The sequence below is a fragment of the Nycticebus coucang genome, chromosome 12 (genome assembly GCF_027406575.1).
Source record: "Nycticebus coucang isolate mNycCou1 chromosome 12, mNycCou1.pri, whole genome shotgun sequence".
In the NCBI taxonomy this organism is placed as follows: Eukaryota; Metazoa; Chordata; class Mammalia; order Primates; family Lorisidae; genus Nycticebus; species Nycticebus coucang.
Window position 1 is genome coordinate 86,102,723 of NC_069791.1, and position 9,436 is coordinate 86,112,158.

A 9,436-nucleotide genomic window follows, 5' to 3' on the forward strand; every position below is an offset into this window, starting at 1 on the left:
GAGGAAGCTTTATGTCATGATGCCAGAATTCAAGTCATGAGAGAATTCCTGCATCATTTAAGGCCATTATGGTCTTATCCTATAATCAACAGGGAGCCGTTGGATCTACTAATGCTAAGCTTTTAATAGACTCTTCAGTGACACACAAAGGAAACCATTTGTATTAGAAATCAATGGATTAATGGCCATAAGTTCAAAAGATCTACTACAAAAGAAAGCGAGAAAATGTAATAGCATTTTATGTGAAACGTACTTCAGGGTTTTCATTGAGCCAGCATGTTACTTTTTTTTTTTTCCCCAGAGAAGAAGAGGAGTTAATTCAAACTTAGATTGCTTAGATTAAGAGAAACAGGGCAACGTCCAGATTGAGGGAAAGATAGAACCACACTTGTTCTATACTGTCTGAGCAGCCCAGGAAGTATTAATAGTTGTCCAATTTTAAAATACATATCTTTTAGCAGGGACACTGGCACACTGGAGCAAGCCCAGGGAAGAATGAACAGAATGTCAGCATCCAAAAACCATGTAAGACTTAGATAATTGAAAGGCAAAAAGTGGGCAAGCTGTAGAAGGGAGACTTAGAGAACTCACCTGAGCTGGCCTCTGTGGAGAGGAAGAGATTATATTCACTGTATGTGGTTCCAGAGGTTGACATGTGGTTCTAAACTCCAGTGAAGCATACTTGCAGTCAGTAGAAATAATCAGAGCAGTCCAACAGTGGTGTGGGCATCCCTGAGAATAATCAACAGTCAATGAGATGAATGCCTGTCCCAGAGGTTTAGATGGGATGGTAATTCTGAGAATGGAACTAACCTCTAAAGACCCTCTTCGACTAAGATTCCATGGTCCAGAGTCATGCCACAAGAGAAGGCATTTTGCAGAGCACACTACAAAGATGCCACTTCCAGGGTGGTCAAGAGAAACAGTAGCATCTCTGTGCAGTCAGTTGCAAAGGGTTGGAATAAGGGCAGTAAGGGAAAAATAGTCAGGAGTTTCCTTTTGTTGTATAAGGCAAATAACATGCCCCAAGAGCCTGCTATAGTACCCATGGCACCACACGGGGCAGCATTAGCAGTGACACCAGCAGTGGCAGTAGCAGAAGAACTCATAGAATATCTACAATTTATTGAGTGTTCATGTGTTATCCAATGTCCTTGTTCAATTCTACTTAATCCTTGTAAAAACTCTCTGAACTTGGTTGCCTTGCTAGATGAGTTCTTCCTGCTATAAACAGCACTGCATGAGCCTAGGTATAGAGGGGAGGATCACATAAAACTCCCTTTGGAGAGGGAGATGCCTTCCCACTTAGAGTCTTCTCTAAACACTGGTCTTCCCTTTCGGGCAACAGAAGACCCTTGTTGTGAGACATCATAAAGCATTCCTAGAAAATAAAAAATCAGGAAATTATTGTTATATCCTTCTGCTTTCTAATGTGTAGGCTTTAGCCCCACCTGTAAGAACAAGATGCCCCTGTCCCCTTAGCTCAGATCCTGTTGTCATCATATTTGTGGTTTGTGATGCAAGATCCCTGGAGCACTTCAACATCATACTTTTCATTCAACACATCTTCTGGATAACTCTTCCCTCCCCAGCAAGTGGATGCATCTAGTGACAGGTCTTCACTCCCAGGCCATCTATCTGAAATGCTGATGTCTCTTAGAACGCCACCCCTTTCTGCTGAGGATCAGGAAACTTCCCTACACATCCCTTTTACAAAGGGATCTGTATCATCACAAACTGACTTCCACAGTCCTGGGGGAAAGTGCCTGTGGGTAGCATGCACCCCTGCTTATCCAACTATCCCCCCAATATGCCCCCTGAATGATTTCTGAATATTTGTTATTCCACAATTGGAGAGGAGCTAACAAGCAAATGTATCCTAGTCAAGGTTCTTTTTGTTGTCTGAAACCAAACAAAGTAAATGAAAATGATGCAAGGACATAGCTTGGAACTGAAGGTGAGACAGCACAGCAATGTCTCCCAACAAGGGACTGCGACCCAACAGGAGTTGGAACGTGGTCAGAACCCAGCCGAGTGCCTGTCTCTCTCTCTTCCTCCTCCCTAGTCCTTCCCCTCCTTCTCTTTTTCTCTGTCCTTACCTCCCTCCTTCTTTCCCTTTCTCACTCCCATTCTGAGTCCAGATGGTCTTTCATCTCCCCTTCCATGTGTTCACTTTATTCCCTTTATTCTCAGACTGGCTATTGCTGGCTTAGAGAGCAAATGGCCAAATGTGGCTGCCCCATAGCTCCCAAATTTGCATACTCATGTTTCAAAATAACCAGCAGAAAATAAATCGCATATCTAAACCCAATTCTAAGTTCCTGTGAGGAAGAATATTACTTGTCCACATAACATCACTGCACCGTTTCAGGTCAAGTGCCCAGCCCTGGTTCAATCAGCTGAGCCCAGGAGATAAGACTGCATGGTTCAAAAATGCTTCTAGATACATCCCTGTACAGGGGGGAGATACCGGATGGGGTGAATTCTACCCTTCTAACTTTATGCCTCAATCACAGATCATCTTGGAAATTCCCTTCTCTGAGATTCCTTTAATTTATTGACACACTCATTCTAATTCCTTCTACCAAGTGTTTATCTGCATCATGACAACAGACCCTGCAAATTAAGTTCCTGATATCAAATACTTCCTTAATAGAAGATTTTCATGGTAGTAAGATAGATAGAGAGGGAGGGTGGTTAGGAAAGTTCAGGGAAGAAAGCTAAAGAAATGGAAAATAGTCTTAAAAATTAGGCTGATGGCTTCCTTCAACAAGAGATTATGGAATCTTAAGTTAATTTCCATCAAGAGAGAACAAGTCAGTCAAAGATTCCAGATGTGTGTGACACACAGACATATAGCTAAGCTTTAAAAGAGGTAAGATAAGAAAAAATAATAATTTTGAAGGAGATATCAAATTTCTTAAGTGTGCTAGAATCTTCAAAAGAACTAGGCAGGTAAATATTGAATTTATATCTTCTGAGAATGAAAGTTTGTTTTTATTGAGAGAGTAAAGGATAAAATCTTTATTATATATATATGTCTAGAAAATGCCCAGGTGTAAGGCTGCTTAATGGAGAGGTAGATAGTGGAAAAATTAGAACACTATTCTAAATCAAACAAGTCTAAGCTTCAATGCCACAAGCTAATTGTACTGACTTCTTTGAACCTCAGTATTCACCAATTATGAAATGAGGGTAATAATATAAAGAATTATTGTAGAGATTAAGATTGTCAATGTAAAGCACTTAAAACCATGTCTGGCATATAGTTAGCTTGTATCTTAAAAATATAGCCAACAAACAAATTCAATTTAAAGTAAGCAGCATTGGCTGGGTGTGCGGGCTCACACCTGTAATCCTACCACTCTGGGAGGCTGAGGCAGGTGGATTGCCTGAGCTGACAGGTTGGAAACCAGCCTGAGCCAGAGCACGACCTCGTCTCTAAAAATAGCCAGGTGTTGCTGCAGGCACCTGTAGTCCCAGCTACTTGGGAGTCTACGGCAAGAAAATTGCTTGACCCCAAGAGTTTGAGGTTGCTATCAGCTACGATACCATGGCACTTTACCAAGGGTGGCAAAGTGAGACTCTGTCTCAAAACTAACTAAATAAATCAATAAAGTAAGCAGAATAAGAAAGAAACTAATAAATCAAAATGAAAATGAAATCTAAAATACACAAATAGAAAAAATTTAATGGAAACTTTTTTTAAATGATTAATAAAATTGATAAACTTCTAGTCAGATAAATCAGAAATAAAAGACAGAAGACACAAATTAAAGTCAAGAATGAGAGAGGTGGCTGGGCGCTCATAGCTCCATGGTTAGGGTGCCAGCCACATACATGGAAGCTGGCAGATTCGAACCCATCCCAGGCCTGCTAAACAAAATGACAACTACAACAACAAAATAGCCGGGCATTGTGGTGGGCACCTGTAGTCCCAGCTACTTGAGAGGCTGAGGCAAGAGAATCGCTTAAGCCCGAGAGTTTGAGATTGCTGTGAGCTGTGATGCCACAGCACTCTACCAAGGGCGACAAAGTGAGACTCTGTCAAAAATAAAAAAAAAAAAGAGAGAGGTGAAATTTCTACAGGCTACATATATCTACAGACATTAATGTTAAAAGAATAATTATGAAAATACTATGAACAACCATGTAATAATGATGATTTCGATGAAATAAACAAATTTGATAACACAAACTACTAAAGCCTATTCAAAAAACTTTAAAACAGACAACCTTCAGAATGGGAAAAGAGTTGAACAAAAGCTTGATAACTAGGCAATAAAGACAACTCAATTTAATCAACAAAAAAAAGCCAACTATCCCATGTATCACTGGGCAAGAGAGATGAATAGAACTTTCTCTAAAGAAGAAAGATGAATGGCTAACAAACATATCAAAACATGCTCATCATCCCTAATCATCAGACATGCAAATCAAAACCACTCTGAAATGCCACTTAAGCCCAGTGAGAATGGCCCACATCACAGAGTTTCAAAGCTGCTGGTGTGGATGTGGAGAGAAGGGAACACTTTTATTTTCATTATTTGTTTATTTTTATTGTTTTGAGACAGAGTCTCACTGTATCACCCTCGGTAGAATGCTGTGCCGTTACAGCTCATAGCAACCTCAAACTCTTGGGCTTAAGTGATTCTCTTGTCTCAGGCTCCCAAGCACCTGGGACTACAGGCACCCGCCACAATGCCCAACTATTTTTTTGTTGTAGTTGTCATTGTTGTTTAGCTGGCTGGGGCTGGGTTGGAACCCGCCAGCCTGGGTGTATGTAGCCAGCTCCCTACTCACTGAGCTACGGGCGCCACCAGAGAAGGGAACACTTTTACACTGCTGGTGGGACTGGAAACTAATACAACTTTTTGGAAGGAAGTATGAAGAATCCGCAAAGAACTCAAATTAGACCTCCCATTTGATCCTGCATTCCCATTACTGGGCATCTACCCAGAAGAAAAAAATTCCTTTTATCATAAGGACACTTGCACTAGACTGTTTATCACAGCTCAATTTACAATCGCCAAAATGTGGGAACAACCTAAGTGCCCACAACCTAGGAATGGATTAACAAGCTACGGTACATGTATACCATGGAATACTATTCAGCCATTAAAAGAGATGGAAACTTTAGATATTTCATATTAACCTGGATTGAGGTGGAGTACATTTTTCTTAGTAAAGCATCATAAGAATGGGGAAGCAAGAATCCAAGTGTTCATTTCTATTACGAAGGCAGTAGATGATCCAGTACAATGTGGGGGTAAGAGGTTGAGGTAGTGGGGACAGGGGAAGAAAGAGGGGGTGTGGGGTCATGGTGTATGACACACTTCTTGGAGGCAGGACAGAATTATATGAGGGAATTTACCTAACAAATGCAATCAGTGTAACCTAATTCTTTGTACCCTTAACAAATCTCCAACAATAAAAAAAAAAGACTGCAAACACATACATACAAAAAATAAAGTTTATATAGTTCTTGTAAAACAAAACAGAAAAAAAGAAAAAAACTTTAAAATGTCTCTTTTTCAGAAGAAACAGTTAAGGAAATGAAAAGATAAGCTACAGAATAAGATAAATATTTCCTAATCAAGTATCTGATAAAGGACTATATCCAGAATATGTGAAGAGTTCTCAATGCTCAACATTTTTTAAAAGTCAAACAACCTTATTTTGAAAGCTAAATAAAATATTTGAACAGATACCTCATCAAAGAAGATACACAGTTGGAAAATAAGAACATGAGAAGATATTCAACATCATCATTTATTAGTAAAATGGAAATTAAAACCACAGTGTGATACCATTACACATTTATTAGAATAACTAAAATTAGAAAAAACTTAAGATTCAAGTGTTGGTAAGGAACTTGAAGCCTCATGTGATACAGGCAGGAATGAATATATCGTAATTCCATTGGAAAACAGGTTGCCTTTTTTTTTTTTTTGAGACAGCCTCACTCTGTCACCTTAGGTAGAATGCCATAGCATTATAGCTTGCAGCAACCTCAAAATCTTGGACTCAAGTGATCCTCTTGCCTCAGCCTCCCAAGTAGCTGGTTTTACAGACACCCACCGTAACGCCTGGCTAGTTTTTCTATTTTTAGTGGAGATGGGGTCTCACACTTACTCAGGCTGGTCTGGAACTCCTTAGCTCAAGCAATCCACCTGCCTTGGCCTCCCAGAATGCTAGGATTGCAGGTGTGAGCCACCAGGCCCAGCCAAATTGCCATTTTCTTATAAAGTTAAACATACACCATGACCCAGCCACTCCACTCCTAGATAGTTGGAAGGGAAAAGAACACATATGCCTTTACAAAAGCTTGCATGTAAATAATCACAGTAGCTTTATTTGTAATATCTCTAAACTGGAAACAACCTACATGTCCCTCAACAGGTTGATAGATGAACTGTGGAATATCCACAACAGAATATTCCTCAGCAATGAAAAGTCATGAATTACATCAATACATGCGACAAATGCATGGTAAATGAATTTCAGAATAATTAGACTGAATGAAAGAACATGGACCAAAAAATTCACATTCCCTAAAATTCCATTTAAATAAATTCCAGCTAATGGAAAGAAATGTGCAGTGACAGAAAGCATATCAGTGGTTTCCTGGGGAGGAGGAAAGAGGGATTACAGAAGAGCACATGGAAATATCTAGGGATGACGGATATGTTCATTATATTTATTGTGTATACAAAGTCAACATTTATTAAATATACTTTATAGCTTATTTAATATAGGTCAATTATGTCTCAAAAATATATTTAAAATTTGTACATTATTTAAAAATGTATAGCAATATATGCACATGTCCTTTTTTTTTTATTTAAAGGGCTGAAAGAGTCTTCATCAACCTGTTAACAATGGTTATCTCTGGGATGGCGTTGCACTTGGAGGTGAAGGGATTTGAATGAAGACTCACATTATGAATACATAGATGTCATTGAAGTCTTTGACAAAAAGAATATGTTTATGAATTTATTTGCATAGTTGTTATCATTAACAACTGAAAAAAATATAGCCAAAGGCAACAGAAAACTACACTTGCCACTGCTAAAAAAAAAAACAAAAACAAAAAAACAACCTCTCTGGCTTCCGGTCAAAAGATAAATGAAAGCATAATGGTTTTCACCTCTGTCTACTTTTTTGGTGAAAATAAACTTTTGGGAGCTAAGATGCAAATCTTTCTGTTTAGGAAGATTTTGAAGGTGAGGAGTTAGTTTTGTAAAGTGTCTCAGAGTACCACGCTCCATAAAGATACAGTGTCATTTATGAAGTATTAATAAGTGTTCTTTCTTCCTTCTAATATCAGAGGGTGGGGCTGAGGAAAGCATCCAGGGAGAAAAGTGAACTATATGGAAAGAAGGAAGAAAAGGAAGAGAAGAAAAAAGAAGAGATGAAAGAAAAGGAGGAGAAAGTGAGGAGGAGGTGGAGAAAGAGTTTGATGATATGACAACAGTGATTGAAGACGATGATGATGCAGAAAACAAAAGAGGAGCAGAAAGAGATCATGGTGATAGGTGATGATGATGGGGCAGGGGTGATGCATATGTTTTGCTATTGACTGTGGGTCAGCTGCTAATATTACAGAGCATTGCAACAATAAAAAAGGGCCATGAAGGTTCGTGAGTTTTGGGCAGAAGCCTCAAGAGCCTGGACACTTAAACGCAGATAAAGACAACTCAAGAAGTCCATCTGAAATGGGATCTTAATTCTGCAGAGAAATCCCACTATAGCCTGAGCCTGCTATGACACCAAAAGAGAACAAGCCACTACTCACATCCTCCTTGCACCAGCACAAGTGCCCTCATTTGCAACAGTGCAATATTTCCCATAAGTTATGTTTATCACCTACCCATGTATTAGTCAGAACTGTTTATTTAAAATTATGGCTACTAATATACTAATATCTTTATCCAATCTTCTCAGGTCATTAATAATTATTATACTTAACACATATGATACCTGTAGCTAACAGTAATAACTAGACACATATATAATGATTATAACTAACATATAGTGAAAATTGGCTGGATATTATCTCACTCAATCTACGTAAACCTATGCGGTAGGAACTGTTACCACCTTTGTTTTACAGATTATAAAAATAAACCTTTGAGAAGTATTCAATGCCATCCAACTCAAAAGAGACATAGTCAGAATTTGAACCATGTTTGCCTTTATATTGATCCAAGGGAAAAGTTGATTTAGAGGGACAGGCTCAAATTTGAGAAGACAGATTCTGTAAGGCAGGCACGCCAGCTGAGGCAAGTCCAGAAGAGCCCACTGAGACCTGTGCCTGAAATTGCCATAGGCATGCATTTGAGTAATATGTAGTGTAGAGGCCTAGGGAATTGTTCCATTTTCCTCTTGAAGGTTCAAGTCTTTAGGTCAGCTGAAATAAACTGGCAATGGACAGATTAACAGGAGAAAAAGCATATAAATGTATCAATTTGCATAGGGACATTATAAAGAAGTGAGTACTCCATAATCCAACGAGGACAGAAAGTTATTATCCTACTTCATGAAAGAATGGAAAGACAGAGTTGTACACTATTTTAAATGGGTAGTAAGTGATTTTTTAGGAAAGTTGACTGGACCCAAAGAACTGACATTAGTTTGTGAATGATTCTTTTTGGAAACAGAATGATTCTTTTTGGAAACAGAATAGTGCCCACAGAATAGCTTGTGATGATAGTTTGTAACAAAGACAATAGCTTGTCTATGTGTGGTGACATTCCTCAGTCTTCCTTCCTGCAATATGAGTTTAATCTTCCTTGGTTAATAAAATTCAAAAGCAATTGTGCTCCTTTTTTGGAGGATTCAGTCTCTAGATCAAGTGTCCTCAAACTTTTTAAACAGGAGGCCAATTCACTGTCCCTCAGACAGTTGGAGGGCTGGACTATAGTTTAAAAAAAAAAACCAACTATGAACAAATTCCTATGCACACATATCTTACTTTGAAGTAAAAAAACAAAATGGGAACAAATACAATCACACCACCTCATGTGGCCCACGGGGCCGCAGTTTGAGGACCCCTGCTCTAGATAGATAAAGGAACTTCAAAGAACAGCCTCAATTAGCATCTGCTGATCCTCAAGTGTCTTTAACTTAATATCATCAGCATACCAGTGCACCACATTTTGGAGTGACATTGCCTGGATTCTTTCAGGAGATAGCTCCAAATAAAAATGAAGGGGCAATGGCCTTAAAGCCAAGTTCAAAGTATGAGCAAAAATAAGCCATTAAGAAGTAACTGAAAGTGTTGATTGAATTAGTAGGTATGAGAAATAAGATAGCAAGGAGCTGGCCTGGTAGTAGTTATGGTGAGGAGAACAAAATGTGGGCAAGATGGGATGAAATTTTCATAAAAACTCAGGATCCTGACAACTAGTTCCACCCATAATATGTGTATAAG